This window comes from Calypte anna, chromosome 7 (genome assembly GCF_003957555.1).
Source record: "Calypte anna isolate BGI_N300 chromosome 7, bCalAnn1_v1.p, whole genome shotgun sequence".
Classification (NCBI taxonomy): domain Eukaryota; kingdom Metazoa; phylum Chordata; class Aves; order Apodiformes; family Trochilidae; genus Calypte; species Calypte anna.
The window spans coordinates 1,282,968-1,300,791 of NC_044253.1; the positions used below are offsets into that span (position 1 = coordinate 1,282,968).

The 17,824-nt window shown below is 50.7% G+C and overlaps 1 protein-coding gene across 4 annotated transcripts in view; it reads right to left on the reverse strand.

Moving 5' to 3' along the window:
* The window catches only part of FMNL2 (formin like 2), a 125,963-nt gene that overhangs the window by 61,392 nt on the left and 46,747 nt on the right, over positions 1-17,824 (reverse strand). The gene's annotated exons all lie outside the window — the stretch shown is intronic.

Here is a 17,824-nt window from a genome sequence, read left to right on the forward strand (position 1 = left end):
GATGTCCTGCCCATCCTGGTGTCCTGCCCATCCTGGTGTCCTGCCCATCCTGATGACCTGCCCATCCTGGTGTCCTGCCCATCCTGATGCCTGCCCATCCTGATGACCTGCCCATCCTGATGACCTGCCCATCCTGATGCCTGCCCATCCTGATGACCTCCCATCCTGATGTCCTGCCCATCCTGGTGTCCTGCCCACCCTGATGTCCTGCCACTTGCAGATTGGGAATGACAACCTGCAGTGCCAGAGTCAGAAGGCAGGGAGGGAGAGGCAGCAATTAGGTGATGCCTATCGTTTCCTGGCTCCTCTGATGTCAGCTGAGATACCTTTTCCCCCAGCAGTTGTCTCCTTTGGGAGGCTGCTGGCTCCCAACGCAGGTTTCCCAAGAGCCAGGTCTCTGAACACTCAGCATAGCTGACATGCTTCTGCTCCTGGAGAACCCAGGAACACCTTGAGAGCCTCACAAACATCACATCTGGAGAGCCTCCCTATCAGCCTGATGGGCAACTGAAGTGGCTGCATGAAAAACCCACTAAGCACCTCTGGGTCTCTCCTCCACCTTTGGGTTTCCCACAAAGTCATGCCCAACCAAACCTTCAGGACCCAGCCCCTGACCCAGCTCCCAGCTGCAGTTTTACATTTCTCTCTCTGGGTTTACTGGAGTAGCCTGGGCTGGCAACTGGGAGGGCTGGGGCAGGATCCAGGAGCAGATGTGGCATTCCTGCCCGCAGGCAGCGGGGAGGAGGCTGCTGCAGCCATCTGCCTTCTAGGAACAGCACATCCCAACCACTGCCTCTCCACATCTCTGTGTGACAGCAAATGCCTCTCCTTATGAGAGACACTTCAGACCCCCGAGGGGACCCTTTGTGCCCCCTGGTCCACACAGGAGGCAGGAGAGGACACCCTGGGTGTCCAGCCCATCTCCCCAGCCCCAGGCTGCAGATGTAATTCCTGTGGTCCCACCAGACCTTGCCTCCCTCCATCCTGGCTGACAAACATCACCAGCTCCTGGGGATCCCCTCCACCTCCCCACTGCTCTGATGAGTGCTCTTCCTGAAGCTCCTTCTCCATCAGATAACAAATATTCTTCCTCTTGCTCATCTCTGCTGTCACGCCTGCAGTATTTATAGCCTGAGATCCTATCTGTGCTCCCTTCTCCTCTCAGTCTCTCACCAGGCACCTTATCAGCTCTGCTTATCATTTTAATGCACTTCTTGGTATTTTTCCCGGGGCTTTTCCAAGCACCATTCCTTACCTCTGAGGGTGCAAACACCTTTCACAGCTACAACCCCCTCAGCTGCAGGGACAGCTTCCCTGCTCACCTGCACCCCATCCCAAACCTAACATTCCTACAGCTCACCAGCTTCCCCAGCCAGGCTGGCACTGGGACAAGAAACCTGCCTGGAAACCTCTGCAGAACTCACTGGTGGCAAGAGTTCAGCAAGGATGAAAGCCCGAAACAGGGCAAACAAGACCCAGGCAGCAGGTTCCAGTGATCTCATTTCCAAATGAATTAAATCTGATCTCATTCTGAAACGCAGCCTCCTCCTGCTGCACACACACAGACATTCCCCACCCATTTCACCAACCCACAGCAGATCCCCCCTGCCCTGCCCCGACAGGGAACATTATTTATGGATGCATTCTGTGCAGCCAGGTCCAAATCCCTGCCTGGGAGCAGAGGGTGATTTGCCCCAGCTGGCTCCTCAGCCAGAGATTTAAAGCAGTTTTGAAGCTGCTCCTGTGCAAGTCCTCTGCCACCCTATGGACAGGACCCTCCACAGGGGGTCACCACCCCAGCAGCCCCCCCAGCCCCTTCCTTCACCTTTTTGGGAGGGAACTGGGAAGGGAACTGCTGGTTCTGCTGTTTGCTGTCCCTCTGGCCTCATCACTCATGTGTGGTAAGGAGGGAATGCACTTGGAGCAGGGCTCCTCATGCTGGCAGAGTCAGTTTGACATTAACTTTTATGTTTTATACATAAAGCAGTCTGAATGGATTTCTTAGCAACTGGCTGAAGTTGCACTCATTTACTGGAAACCATTGCAAGACATTCCCAGTCAAAACCTGAAGCTCTCTGCTTGCTGGGCAGGTTTATTTCTGCACCACTTCCCTCTCCCTGCCTCTGAGACATCCCCTGAGCTCCAGTTCCTTCAGCTTGGCTCTTCTGCATCCCCCAGACTGGTGCTCCAGCAAATCTGACCCCTCTCAGCTGACACCCTCAGCAAGACTGTACCAAACAACTCTTGTTCCTGAACCAGATAACACAGGTGCAGATCACCCCTTCTCTACAACCTGGGCTGATGCTCTTCTTCAGCTGCTCTTAGTGCTGACAATCACTTCCTGCTGGAAGCCTGGTTTCTAAACCATGGTATTTTGACTTATCTGGGAAGCAATATATTTTCTTTATGCTTATGGCCCTGTACCACCTGGCTTTCTGCAGCCCAAGTGTGCTCTATCTGCTTGCACAACCTTTACCTGTTGCACAAGCAAGCCTTTGAGTTGGCTGGGGCTGGTTGCAGCACTTTTGTCTCCAGTCGTAACTCCCCAGCTGCATCAGGAGTCTGGAATTTCTCTGCAGGTCAGTGAAATGCCTCACCAGTGGCTCCTGGACACTTCCAGCTCTCCTGACAATGGGTTTCACCCATGCCAGCATTTCAGAGCTGACTACAGACCCAGGAGCTGTGATTTCTCCTCCCATCTTTACCCCTAAACAACATCCATGCCGTGAAGGCTTTCTGAGCATCACTCTTCCATTCCTGATACAACCCAAATCCCTGCTGCTGTCTGAAGGGATGGTCCCACTCTCTCCTGCCTGTGTCCCCAGCCAGATTGTCCCTTTCTCCACATCACCACCAGCACTTGTGTAGCTGAAGCCCTTTCCCAGCAGAGCAGACTTGGAGCAGCTAAGGAGGAGTTCACTTTGGCACTGGGTACCCCTTTTCCACCAGGATCCCACCCAGGGCCATCAAAAAAACTTTTTCTTTTGGTGGCTCCAACCCACTGCCTGGTGCTCCCCAGCTCTGCATCCCCATCCCCAGCTCATCCCATGTGTGTGGCTCACACCAACCACAATCTAGATTAAACCCAACCACTTCTGCTCAGACTGTTTTTAATGCAAGTCACTGCCCCAAGCTGCAAGCTTCCACCACCTCACCCCACTTCTGGGACTGAAAAGCAAACCCCTGGCACACAGTTCTGCCTCGATGTCTGGGAGGCAGTGGGAAATATGTGCACACCAGCACTTGAGAGCCCTCAAGTGAGGTTTCTGACTCCTCAGAACCTCCTGCAAACACCAATCTGGAGCACTGAGCTCCCAATGAACTGCAGCGAGATCCTACACAGCATCCCGCTGGCTGCCAGGGCTGGTTTCTAATCAGAGCTTGGCTCCAAACCCACATAGCTTCTCTTTTTCCCCACAAATTCCAAAGTTATTCATGTCTACTGCTCCGTGCCAAGTCACACAGGTAAGGTTTCCATTCTGTTTGCTCCGGGTTGGTGTTAGAAAGCCAGAACTTAAAATTAATCACAGTAGCAGACGGAAAACTGGGGGAAACACTAGCAGGCCTCCAAAATATTGAATTGCCTAAGAGTTAAAAATAAAACCAACAGTGCATCAAGGAAATAAATATATTTTTAACCTATGAAACAAAGCCCAGCTCAGTCCCAACTGGCAGCCCCAAGCACGTCTCTGAAGCACGAGGCCAGAGGAGTCGGTGACGGGGCTGAGGACCAGGATGCCTCCAGATCCAGCCTCATCCCCAGGAGGTTATTTCACCCATCTCAGAGCAGGAGCAGCATGGAAGACTCCCTTTCCCTCACACCAGAGTTATCCTCTAGCCAGGAGCAGCTGGAGCAAAGCAGGATGCTGGTGTAGGAACCTCAGCTTTGCACTTCAGGTGCCATCCCGAGACAGAGACTGCAAAAACAGCTTCATCACTGAGGGATCAACTGCACTGGAACCCCAGGGAAAAGCTCTGCCTGGCACTTTGCTGTCCTGCTCAAAACTGACCAAGCTCTGCACCATCTACCATGACCTCTGTCCTCCAGAAGCCTTCACAGAAAAGCAGTTTCAAGTCAGACTTTGAGGCAGCAGAGCATCTGAATTCACTAAGAAAAGCAGCCTCATTTTCACTTTTTGACACTAAAGTCTCTTTTTAGAAACCACTTAGCAAGAGCTGGGCACCACTGGCAAGGTGGTCATCTTCACCCTTGGCCTCCAACCTGGTCACAGAACCACAGACTCATCCTGGTTGGAAAAGATGCTCATGGTGGGATGTCTGAGCTGTATTTCTTCTAAATTATTCCTCGTTTTAATGAGAATTAAAAGGCTCAATGTTTTGGAAAACAAGTGTAGCAGCAAGCTGAGTGACTCAAAAGCATAAGCATTGCTAATTAATAGCACTAGGCTATTGCTCTTTCTTATTAATCTTATCTTTAAGTCTAAATCCCTTTTATTTACCAATCACGACAGCAATGTGCTAGCAACAAACATGACAGAGTCCTCCTGACCCACTTGTTCCTGGGTGTGTTAACAGAGACAACCAGAGCAGGTGTACCCTTAAAATGCTCCTCTCTTTCCATGGTGATGGAAAAAGCCAGCCAGGAATGGCTCCAGGTGCCAGAACAGCAGCAAAGCTCAAGGAGAGTCAGAGTGCTGGGACCTTCAGAGCTGGAGGAAACAGCATCCAGAAGCCACTTCAGCAAAGAATTAAACTATAAATGAAACAGGTGACTCCCAAGAAAACCTTACCTGCACCTCCAGCATCCCCAGTGTGGTGAGGAAGGGTGCAGGTGATGTTAAAATAACTCGTGTTCCTCAGACCATTCCCACCTCCTCCTCCTGCCCCTTCCTCTGCCTGGGATTCAGCCTGACTTCCATTGCTAGCAGAGACAGAGAAGCCACCTCAGGGAGTTCCTGGCTTCACAACAGCATTGATGGAAAAAGAAAAGGGCTTCAATCCATTTAATATTCTTGAAACTTGTGAATCAGATTCAGGTTTAGACACCAGCATCAAAGTTCTGCTCATTGCTCCAGCAACTGCAGACTTCAAGGATCCCCTGTCCTCACCTGATCTGAGTTTATTCTCCAGCTCCTCACTTAAAACTTCTCAATTCCTCACCAAGTTTCCTAACAACCATTCCTTCTGCATTTTCCCTCCAGCTCTCCTGGGTTTATCTCCACTGTCTCCACCATGACGAGCTGCAATCTTCATTTTTTCTGCACTAGACAGGGCTGGTTTAAGGCATGGCCTGGACTATTTTAAACTTTTATTAACATCTAGTGAGTTCTTACACAGGACAGCCAAAATTGCTTCAGAAGTCAAACCCATACCTCCCACCTTCACAAAACTGGGGCAGAGCAGCCCCTTCCCTGCACAGAGCAACCCTGAGAAGGAAACCCCAGCTCCTGAGGGCATCCAGGTTTCCTTCTGGGCACTGGGAAGTGCCTACATCTTCCCAGAAACCAGGACCTAAAAGTAACCAAATGCCAAAAATAATAAAAGCAGAATGGGAAGTACCCTAAGGTGCAGTTCAGATCTGTTCATACATATTCATAGGCACTGACACTGTCACCCTCTGTTGTCAGATAGGGACCATTTCTGAGTCTGTAAATCCTCCTTCACATTTCCTATATTTAGTTGGTGTGAAACCAAAGCAGTTTATACTGCTATAAAGAGACGTTTTCTCTCCTGAACAGAAGATGCCCAGGCAGCAGCACCAAGCCAGGGCTTTGTATGTTCCCTGGAAAGCTTCAGTGATGGAAGGAGAACTTTCTTACTGGATTTCAGTAAGAAAACTCAATTATAATGGTTTAGCAATTTGCAGAAGAGCACCTGCAACCTTACTCATGCAGAAACAACTGGGATAACCAATTCCAGGGGACTCTGTGGCTTTTGGATGTTGACTCTGGGCCCTGAAGTGAGACCCCCTCCCAGAATGACAGAATGGGTTGGGTTGGAAGGGACCTTGAAGACCACCTACTGTCCACCCCCCTGCCACTTAAATCACTTCTGACCTGAGGTCTACAAGAGAGCAGCAACATCCAAAGCCTTCCCACAACGTTCTCCATCTCCAAACACTAAGGAGCTCACCCAGCAGTGCAGGAGGCTGCTGGCAATCAGGGCTGTTGAGCCTGGGGTAAAACTCCAGGAAAACTCAACCTTGGCCCCAAACTCATTTTCTGTCACTGGAGAAGGTCAGCAAACAGCAGTGCCCAGGAGAAGACCCCCTTATCCCACCCCTCACCTTGCCCCTAGCTCTGATCCTTCCTGCAAGGGAAAGAAAGAATGCAAAAAAAAAGAAGAAGTCTGCTGCTGACTTCAGGAGCTGCCTACTAAAACAACCCTCAGTGGTTTTGTACAGCAGTAAAATTAAATTCCAAGACCTGGCCTGTTAAAAAAAAAGGCCTTAATATTCTTCCTTCTGCAATCTTCTGTGCTCCTGAACTTCTTGGTCCTGGTGCCGTGTGTTTATGTAGGGAAGCTGGAGGCAAGTGAAGCAGCCTCAAAGTTCATTGACTTCAGGAGGAATCCAAGCGAGGCTAAAATTAAATGTACTTATTGTTCTAATCCTCCCTTTTCTGTGTGTGTGTGTTTTGTTGTTTTTTTATTAAACTAATCTTTGATCTAAAAATACCAATGCTCTCGCTGCACAAGTCCCTTCCCCTCCCAAACACACCCTGGCTCTCCAGGGAGTGCACAGTGAGGACCAGGATCAGGACCAGGACCAGGATCAGGATCAGGATCAGGATCAGGATCAGGATCAGGATCAGGATCAGGATCAGGACCAGGACCAGGACCAGGATCAGGACCAGGACCAGGCTCCCCAGCATGGGCTGACCTGATGGGAGCTGCAGCATCCCCATGTCCCACAGAGGACATGGCACAGGGAAGGTCACCAGGGCCCAGAGATGGGAGGGGAACACTCATATGGAGCTCATCCTCTGAAATGTTATGGGGAAAAAAAAAACAAACAAATCAAATTCTTTGACTCTGGATCAGTGGCTCCCCAAGGAACCCAGATGTTCACCTCTGCTTTCCACACCAAAGGGGAAAGCTGGGATCCAGACAGATGCTGTGAGGACCTGAGCTTCCCCAGCAGACAAGGAAGGACGAAACCATCCAGAAATCCAGCAGCAGGGAAGGGTAAATACTTCTTGGGAGGTCAGTCACCTCCTGGCTGTTTACAGAGAAACAGCCTGGCCTGCAGCAGTTCTGCTGCCATCGCATCAGCCCTGACACAGCCCAGCCCAGAGATCTTCCCAGCAGAGAGCTGAGGGGTCCCTGCTCCACATGGCAATGGTGAACCAGGTCCACGTGCAAGGCTGATGCTCAGATGGATGCCAAGGGGCTCGTTTGGGTGTCCGTGTTCAGATGGATGCCAAGGGGCTCGTTTGGGTGCCCATGTTCAGATGGATGTCAAGAGGCTCCTTTTGGTGCCCACATTTGGATGGATGCCAAGGGGCTCCTTTTGGTGCCCATGTTCAGATGGATGCCAAGGGGCTCCTTTGGGTGCCCATGTTCAGATGGATGCCAAGGGGCTCCTTTGGGTGCCCATGTTCTACCAGCACCATGGTTCTCCACAATTCCCTGAGCTCCTCCACATCTGCCCACACTCCCCCCCTTCCTCTGAGCCCCCACGTGCTGTGTTTTATCAGCACTGATGTCTGCATGCTGACAATAAATCAGCATTTCACTCCTGAGCTCCTCAGAGGTTCAGCCCTGCTCTGCAGTTCCCAGCACGGGGGATGCAGAGGTGGGAGCAGTACCATGGAGATGCCCAACACTGCTGTGGAGGGGAAGGGAATCCCAACATTTCCCCCTGGACTTATCCCAGGGGTCAAAACCCCTTTGGCTCCCCATGGGAATCTCAGTGAGCAGTCCCCATGTCCCTGATGCCACTGGGGAAACTTCACCTGAGGATTCTCTCAAAAGGTTTTGGGTGGCCAAGGACCAACTGCTGCTACCAGAGAGCTGCTTGCTGAGAAATTCAGGCTTGGCCTAATGCTTTTCACAGTCTGGAAGAGCTGAAACCTCATTTATCCACCACTGAAAAATAAGTTTTGTGATACAAAAGCTTCAAAGCCCAACTCACCACTGACTCACCCAGCCTGGAAGATTGCTCCAAGCAAGCCCCGAGGCTTCCTAAATCACTCAAAGGCACTTGCAGCTGATAAGGCAGACCACAAAATCCAAAATTAAAGCTGTTTTAGTGAAATGGCTGAGAAAGTGTCTTCCAAAGAACCAGAGTATTTACACTAAAGGCTGTGCTGGGACTTGGACAGGCTGTGGTCAGTCCCCACCACCCCAGTGCTTGGGGCCAGAGGTGCCCTGAGTGCAGCTGAGCATCCCCACAATTATATATAATGAGCACCCCAGAACTGATACAAAATATGCCAATGGGTTGTAGTGGTTCTCTTCATCCAGATCTCATTGAAAAAAAAAATAAATAAAAGCTTTACTATAAATGAGAGGACTCTATCCCCTCGTGAGGTTATCACTCTGCTGAACACTGAGCTAGGAAGGAAAAGCTCAGCTACTTCTGCCAGGAATCTGTAAGAACCTTTCTAAAACACAGCAGAGATTTCATCTTTCACATTAGTGCCTGTTGAACAAAAAAAAGAGAGCACTCCCTCTCCCAGCTTACCATTTTATGAACAGATATCACAACAAAGATTGTGAGTGCAATTTGTATGGTAGTGTGAATTCAGAGAGAGCTCCAACAGCTTTATGGACATGAATGAACCTTTTCCCCTGCACACATATGGATGTAAATAAATGTCATTTATTCAGACAGAGCTTCTTATGCCAATACATTTGAACTACTTACTCTATTTTGAAGTGCCCAAAAACAACCACAAGGCAAAATCCCAAGGCCATCAGTGCACAAACAGCTCCCCAAAACCAGAAGGAAATGAGGTGATGCACATGGTGGCCATAAACTGAAATACTGGAAATTCCACTTAAAAATGTAAGAACAGATGATGTCACAGGGAGGGTGGCCAGTCACTCCAGGGCAGCCCTGGCCATCTCCATCTCCTCCCTAGCCTTGATAAAACAATAAAAATAAAACAATAAAACATAAAGGCAAATACCAGCCACCCAACCACCACGTTTCAGCCCCAGAACCCAGAGGAAACTGTGGAGCTTGGCAGCTTCCCTGACTGATGTTGGTCTAGAAACAAAATCTTCATTTGAATAATATTAAGGGCTGAAGAAACCAAGAAAAATAAATGAACTCAGGGATAAAAAGCCTGGCCCCCATCCCAGCCCCAGGTTTTATGTCTCTGATGGATGTCAGCACCAGCCCTCCCCACAAAGCCACCTCTCAGACAAAGCTCCTTTTGCTTCTGAAGCAGACGTGGAGCTGAGAGGGTGCTGAGCTCCCTGCTCTGCCCCAAGCCCTCCCATGCTGCCAGCAAACCCAAGTTCCCTGCCCCTGCCTCCCCCTGCCCAGAAGGGAGCAGGTAAGTGAGAAGCATCCTCAAATCCTGCCAATTCTTTGTGGCCCTCTGCTCCACACCCGAGCAGCCAGTGAGCAGGGAGAGGAATTTATCTGAAAGCTTGTGACATGCAAGATATGTCAGCACAAGAAAGAAGCTCTGGTAGGCTTCAATCCCAAGTGCACTTACAAAGGCAAAGTTATGGACTTGGGTTTATCCTGGGAATGTTTACAGCTCTGACTGCTACAGCCACCACCACAACTCCACAGCAGAGGTGTCTGTCACACCTCGAGTCCTGTGTCCAGTTCTGGGCCCCTCAGCTCAGGAAGGAGATTGAGGTGCTGGAGCAGGTCCAGAGAAGAGCAAGGAGGCTGTGAAGGGATCCAGCACAAGTCCTGTGAGGAAGGGCTGAGGGAGCTGGGGGTGTTGAGGCTGGAGAAGAGGAGGCTCAGGGGAGACCTCATCACTCTCTGCAACTCCCTGAAAGGAGGTTGGAGCCAGGGGGGGGTTGGGCTCTTTTCCCAGGCAACTCTCAGCAAGACAAGAGGCCATGGTCTCAAGTTGTGCCAGGGGAGGTTTAGGTTGGAGATGAGAAAGAATTTCTTTCTGGAGAGGGTGATCAGGCATTGGAATGGGCTGCCCAGGGAAGTAGTGGATTCTCCGTGTCTGGAGATCTTTCCAAAGAGCCTGGATGTGGCACTGAGTGCCATGGGCTGGGAACCACGGGGGGAGTGGATCAAGGGTTGGACTTGATGAGCTCTGAGCTCCCTTCCAACTCAGCTGATTCTGTGAATCTGTGATTCTATTCTATGATTCTGGGGAGCCAAAGTAAACCCCAGATGTGACTTTGTACCCATCATGAGAAATCTCTCATCCAGCCAGGCTGCTGTGTCCCCTACTCTGCTGTGTCCCCTACTCTGCTGTCACTGCCCCCCAAGGTCCCTGCGTCTGCCTGGGCTGCCCATCCAGGACTCAGGGAAGATGCCAGTCACACAGGCACAACCACTCCACACCAACCATTTAAACTGCCCCAAAATTACTTATCTCCAAACTCCCAGCCCTGCTGCTCACTGTTTCTCCAGCCACATTTTCCTGTAACCTTCCTGAAGTTTTTTTTTTAGTTTTATTTTTCAGTGTTAAGATCTGAGTTATCTGCCAAGCAGGAGGTGTGGGGATGGGACTGACCCATCCCATGGAGCCTTTCTGCCCTTCCTGGAAAACCCATCCTTGCTGTGTCCCCAGCCATGTCCCCTCACCTGGGAAGCTCCAGCTGCCTCCTCCTCCTCCTCCTCCCCCTCCCTGCTGCTGGGGGCTGTTTGACAGCACCCCAGATGTCACCCTGCACCATCCCTCAGCATTTTTGGGGTGTGTGTGCCCCTCCAGGCAGCTCAGGATGAGATGGGAATGATGGGGATGCACAAGGACACACACACAGGGCTGCCCCAAATGCCACCACTATGGGGCTGCAAAAATACCCCCCTGCCTCTGGCAGAAGCAGAATTTGCCTCTGAGCCAGCCAGGACAAAACCTCCTTGGAGAAGCTCCACCTCAGGAAACACACTTTGCTTATTCTTTAAGGTTTTTTTACTGCAGCCATCCCCAAACTGGTCCTAAAGGTAGATACTAGCCCAATAAATGCTTGAACTTCTCCAAAAAAAAACCTCCTAAGAAGATTGCTTTTTTCCAAATGAAGCCTCAACCACATTTTCTGGGCTCCTCTTTATGATGACCAGGATGGAGATGCTGAAGTTTCCAGCGTGCACCAGAGCCACTGCCACTTCACAGACCTCAGCTCCCCTTGCACAGCTGCTAATCCACTCCTAATAAACCCCCTCAGCCAGCCAGAGAGCCATTTACAGCACACATTACCTAACACCACGCTCAGACATGAGCCCAATAAATTGCTGTTAATGCAGAGACTCCAACATTAAAGTCACTCACTCAAAATGCCAGTGCTGGAAAATGATGAGGCAATTCTGGTTGCTATTTTTAATCTCTGTGAGATGAATTCTGGAAACTTCCCATCTGTACCAGACACACACACACACACACACACACACACGTGGTTATTTACAGGCTGAAACAACACAGGTTTAATTCTTTCCACATGCCAGGTACAAAGAGCCAAACCTGCTCACCTGTACACAAAGCAAGGGCACACCACCTGCAGTGGGCAATTATTTTGGTTTTATTTATTAATTTTGTTTAATGTTTTGGTTTTATTTTCTGTTCTTAGCTTCATTCTTTATATCAGGACAGAAGTTATCACCCGATAGTCATCAACAGGCTGAGCCAGGACACAGAAAAGTCACTGCCCACAGGGATTTCTCCAACTGGATTTCTCTCTGGCTCCAGCCATGCTCCCAAGGTTGTCCTTAGTACTGATTCCCAGAGGCTTTCTCACCTGATGCTAACACACCATGGCCTCTGTTTATCCACAAATATGTTTCACATTTATCCTTTTCATCTTTGGGATATTTCACCTGCTCACCCTCCAAGTCACCCACCTCCTGATTTTGCTGGTGCGTGAAGTCTATAAACAGAGGAAACTCATATTTCATCAGAAATCCCTTTGATGAATGTTTATAAACTAGAGAGCAATGACAGAGCATTACACTGCAACACTTGGGTCTCCTGCAGCCCCATTGCATCACCAAGGATGCTGCAGGATTTGCCTTCTCTTCTTCTCCCTTCTCTTCTTCTCCCTTCTCCCTTCTCTCTTCTCCCTTCTCTCTTCTCCTCATGGGATGATCTTTATGGTCCTTTCACACCTAAACCAGTCTTTGAGTCTATGATTCTAGGATTTTCTGGGACATACCATCAGACAAATGACAAATACCTCACCCCTGTGACAGAAAGCTCAGAGCACATGCCATGCCCCCCTGATAATACTCTTTTTATGACCTTGACACTGTAAATAACAGCCAAAGAGTGGGGGGGGAAGAGGCTAAGCAATCCAACACCTTTCCAGGAGGTTCTGCTGCTCTTTAAGAGCCCCAAATTAAGCAGTAACCCCTGTTACATAGAGAAGGCTGTTTGCAGAGGGGTTTGAGTGTCCCTAAACCTGAGGGTGGTCAAGGTGGGAGGGTTGAGGAGAGGGCAGATGCCCCTGGACCCCCCTGGACCAGCCCTGGACCACATGCTGTCTCATTGAGCTTCCACCCCGCCAGCCTGGCTCCAGGAACTGCTGGAAAACACAACAAAACAAAACAAAAAAAGCACTGCCCATTTCCTTTGTTCAAGGGTTGGGTTTGATTGAAGTGGTGACCACAGCACGATGTGAACCCACCCAGCTTCCCCAGGTCCCAGAAGGAGCTGCCAGGAGCAGGAGGCTTTATGGATGCACTCTGAGCATCTTCAGATGCTGCCTGGCACCAAGGGACATCCAGGGATTGCTCACCTGGATCTGAGCTCCACTCCAGGACAGGGCTCACCAGAGAGGGGACAGTCCTGCAGACCATGCAATGGGGCTTCCCCTGGCTGCCCTGCACTGCTGCTGTTTGAGAAGTGGGGTCTGCAGGGTGTCCCCAGCCCAGAGCTGTCCCTGCTGCCCATGAAACCCTCACCTGAGCACACAGACCCAGCAAACCCACAGCTCCCAGAACAACAACTTCCCATTTTTCTAGCAGATGCCCTCACCTGCTTCCCCAAAAGCAGGTGATGCAAACCTGCAAACCCAGGCTGATGCCTCTTCCTGGCTTTTATCTCCATCACATACCCAGCATTTCCTCCCCAAATCATCCCTAACATCAGTTCCCCAGCACAGCACTGCCAGGATGAGGCTTTCCAGCAGAGACCTCCAGCTGTCCCCACCAACCAGCCTGGTCCTCAGGGAGCCTCCATGCAATTCAAAACCAGCAGGAGGTTTGTGTCCCTCAGCCTGTGAATCCAACTACTGAATGGAGAAAATCCAGTTTGTCAAATAGCTCAGGCACACTCATTAAATTTCCCTGGAATGCAGGCAGGGAGCAGGGATGGGATTATCCCAGGGAAACCTCAGCAGGAAAGCTGGTGGCACCCCGAAACCTGCTCCACATACCTGCTTTTCCTCAGCTTCCTTGCTCCAGAGCAGCTGTCCTTAATTGCTGACTACAAACTGCCTCTTAATTACTTAGAGAGTCGGGATGGTTATGGGAGAGGAACCTGGATTCAATTATGCTTCACACTTTTTGACTTAAACAACCCAGGCTTGCAGTTCCTGGGCAGAAGGAGCTGGGCTGGCTCTGTCTGTTGGATAGATTTGAGCTCAAGAACACCAAAAGACAGAGCAAGAGCTGAAGCCAGCTATTTATAAAGAGACTTTTCTGGTAACAAGCACATTTCAGGCCCTGTTGCAGGCTGTGCAATTCCTTGCCCTGGAGGCACATTTATTTGTCACCCATGGCTCTGGTACAGACCCCAGGTGGCACCAGGGCATCCCCCTGCCTCAGCCTGAGGATGGGCTCTGATGTCCAGGTACTTGGGTGCTCACAGAGCCAGAGCTCTGCCCAATGCTGAAATGGGAAGATCTGTCCCAAATGGAGCTCTGCTTTTCCTTGGCTTCCCAGGCCAGGAGCTGAGGCTGTCCCTGGGCTGGGAATTGGGTTAAAGCCTGAAGCAGAGCAAGGCACTGAATGACAACGAGCCTGCACCCCAGGAAAAGCTCTGCTGGTGTTTGAATCCCCCCCTGCCCAGCACTGCCTGACAGCAACCTGGCATCAGGACAAGGAGCAATGTGGACAGGCTGAGATACCTCAAATTCCACTTAAACATTAGAAAAAAAAAATACAGATAACCCAAACAACAAAAAAGCAAACAACTTTTATACTGTGTAAGTGTGATCCAACACTGGCACGGATCCTGCAGCTCCCATCCTGGGAGGCCACAAGTCCCAGAGGAAGTTTGGTGCTTCAGATCACAAACAAGCTTCACCCTTAGCTGGAGCTGGCAAGGACAAATATGTTCTTCCCAGCATCTGCACATCCTTATCAGGCTCACACTTCATTATTATCCTCCCAGATGCTATCAGCCAGGTCTGCACTTCCACAGCTGATGCTGCCTCAGGGAAGGAATGTCAAAAAAAACCCAGCCCAAGTCCAGCTGGCAGGTATGAGTCCAGAGCCACCTGTGCACACATGCATGGCCTTGCAGCATGACAGAGCCCACAGAGGGGTGTCACCTCCAGAGGGGTGTCACCTCCAGATGGATGTCACCTGCAGATGGATATCACCTGCAGAGGGATGTCACCTCCAGAGGGGTGTCACCTGCAGAGGGATGTCACCTGCAGAGGGAAATCACCTGCAGAGGGGTGTCACCTGCAGATGGATGTCACCTGCAAAGGGTGTCACCTCCAGAGGGGTGTCACCTGCAAAGGGTGTCACCTCCAGAGGGGTGTCACCTCCAGAGGGGTGTCACCTCCAGAGGGGTATCACCTGCAGATGGATGTCACCTCCAGAGGGATGTCACCCAGCCCCATCCCTGCCTGGAGACAGCCAGACACCAGCCAGCCACCACCTTCCAGAAGGCTTCAACTCCTCAGCTGCCTCTCCCAGCATCTTCTCCACCCTGATGGGCACCAGAGATTACTGGGAGGCTGCAAATCCCAGAATTACCAAGGTGGCGACCAATTGCTCCTAATAAGTCCCCTCCTGAACATATGCTCAGCCTTCTGTCATTAGGCATGAAGCACAAGGGCACCAGCAGCAGTCCCACAAAGAGGATTTCACACCCCACAGGTGATGCCCTGCATCAGAGCAGGGGTGCTGGGGGTGCTGCACATGGGTGTACCCTGGCACCCTGCCACAGAAAATACAGAGCAGCCACAGAAAAAAACAGCTGAAAGTCCTCCCCAGCTTAACCTGCTTAGACTTAACCACCTGAATTCACATTTTAGTGGCCTAAAGACTGAGAAGCACAAGAGGAGGGGTAACTCTGCACTGCCCACAGAGGTCTGGAGAGCTGGGGCCTGAGCAGCAAACTGGGAGCAGGACAGGCAAATCCCATCCTCATCTTTAACTGACCAAACATTCCCAGTAACATCAGTGGAGAATGAAGCTGAGAGGCTTGGAAATGGCTACCAAAGGCACCTCAGCTTTTCTGTCCCTGTGGTCTCCCCCCTGCTCACCTCTGGGATGCACCAGTTGAGCTTCATTCCCCAGCAGGAAGAGCTTGGGCTCTATGCTGAGCACAGAAGTGGCAGCTTTCCTGCTCTCAGGTTGCTTTCCATGTCATGCACAGCACTGGAAACTCAAGCAAGAGCCATGAAGTGTGCCTCAAATAATAACTCGTGTTTCTATCAATGGGAACATCCCCTGGAATGGGGACATCCTCCTCCTGAGGAGCAGCAGGACCTGCCACATCACTCAGGACTTTGCCCATTTTCATTAACACAGCAAGGAGGGTGTGGAGACACATCACAAAGACAAGTGGAAAGGAAATCCCTTTCTTACCCCCTCATGCAGCCCTTTCCCTGTGGGAATTTAGAAAGAGGAGCTTGGAGCACCTGGAACCCCCCAGCACTGCACTGGGCTGGGCTGCTGATGCTACAGAAGCACTGGGCTACAGAAATCCCTGTGGGGGGGTGGAAAAATATCTACAGGGTGAAATTGGGGTCTGTCTTTGGGGTCTGTGAGACCATCAGAGCCTGGCCAGCAGCATCCCCAGGACAGAGGAGCAGCCCAGGGGTGGATGCTGGCTCTGGGAACAGCACGCAGCAGCCCCACGCTGAGCACAGCCAGGGCTAATTAGTCTTCCTTTTCTGCTCAGCTAATGAGAGGGGGAAAGGAGCAGAGCACTGTCACTGTGATGTCTGTATTTCCAGTCAGCTGATGGGGAAGTTTTCCTGGCTTGAGCTGCTCGGGTGAGTTAAGGATCAGAAGTTTCCTGAGCACGGTGAGAGGGGACAGAGCCTCACATCTCCTGGTGTGGGACAGAAGCAAAGCTCCCCCTCTATTTGTTTCAGAGGATGACAGTGGCAAAGAGCAATTAATGTGCTGCCCTTCCACACACAGAGGATCACTTAACCCCAGCAGGGAAGGAAAGTCCTGCACAGAGATCTCATCTCTTCTGGACCATGCACAGATGGGTGCCCAGTGGGGATGATTTCCCCACAGAGGTGCCTCAGAGAGCTGGGGCTGCCAGTCAGGAATCTGAACCACAGCCAAACCAAACCCCACAAACCAAACCTCCCATAACAGCAGGCACTCAGTTTTCTAACACTCATCTTCCATTTCCTTTGGTGGCTGAAGCCTCTGCTAGCTTTGAAAGGCCAGTGCCTCAATCTTAACAAGCTTTTGAGAAATCTGTTTTGCTTCCACGTTCCTCTGGATGTATCTGAGCCTTCCAAATAGTGGAAGATAAAGCCTTCCAAATAATAAAAGATAAAGCCACACCTTTAATCTCTCCTAAATGTTGGAGGAGCTGATGCTGGTGTGTGTGACAGGAGTACAGAGCTGGCCACACAGCCAGATCCACCAGGAGAGCACAGGGCAGCCCTGGGACATCATTCCAAACCTCATCCAGAAATTCACTAGAGGAGTAGGGAGCCAGGATGGGCAGAAGAAAGGAAAGGTAGCAAGCAGACAGCCTGGTTTCCACAGCCTCTCTTTGAACTTCCTTGGAGATTTATGTGGCACCAACACTGACTTGGCAGTACCAATGAGTGCTGAGTCAGGCAGGAGCAGGATAAGGGCTTTTCCTGCACTTCCAGCAGCAGTTTGGGTGATCTGAGCTGATGCACTTTGTGTGGCTAAGGCACAAGGGTCATTTATTGGACAAGGATTTGTGACATTGGCTGCCCACAGTTCAACAAGAGAGAATAAAATCTTAAATTTGAGCAAAACAGTGGAAACTGAGGAGCTCAAGAGCCTCCAGGAAAAGAAGACAGAGAAGTTTGGTGGGATGGATGGATGGATGGATGGATGGATGGATGGATGGATGGATGGATGAATGGATGGATGAATGGATGGATGGGTGGATGGATGGATGGATGGGTGGATGAATGGATGAATGGATGGATGGAGGGGTGGAGGCATGGATGGGTGGATGGATGGATGAGTGGATGGATGGGTGGATGAGAGGATGGATGAGTGGATGGATGAGTGGATGGATGGATGGATGGGTGGATGGGTGAGTGGATGGATGTTACTGCAGAGGGTGTGGGTGTAGGATGGAAGGGGGGGCACTGGGCAGCAGCTCTAACCACCAGTATGGCACCAGCATTTTGAGCATTTTGAGAAGGGATGCTCAGCACTCCCTGCCTTCCAAGGCTACAAAGCATTCAGCAAATTAAACCCAAAAGCTCTGACCCAAAGCAACCTAAAGGCTGGGGAAGTTCAGCTGCACCTCCGAACACTGAGGTCATCTGTTTCTCTAATGACCTCAAGTGCTGTTATTTAAAAACA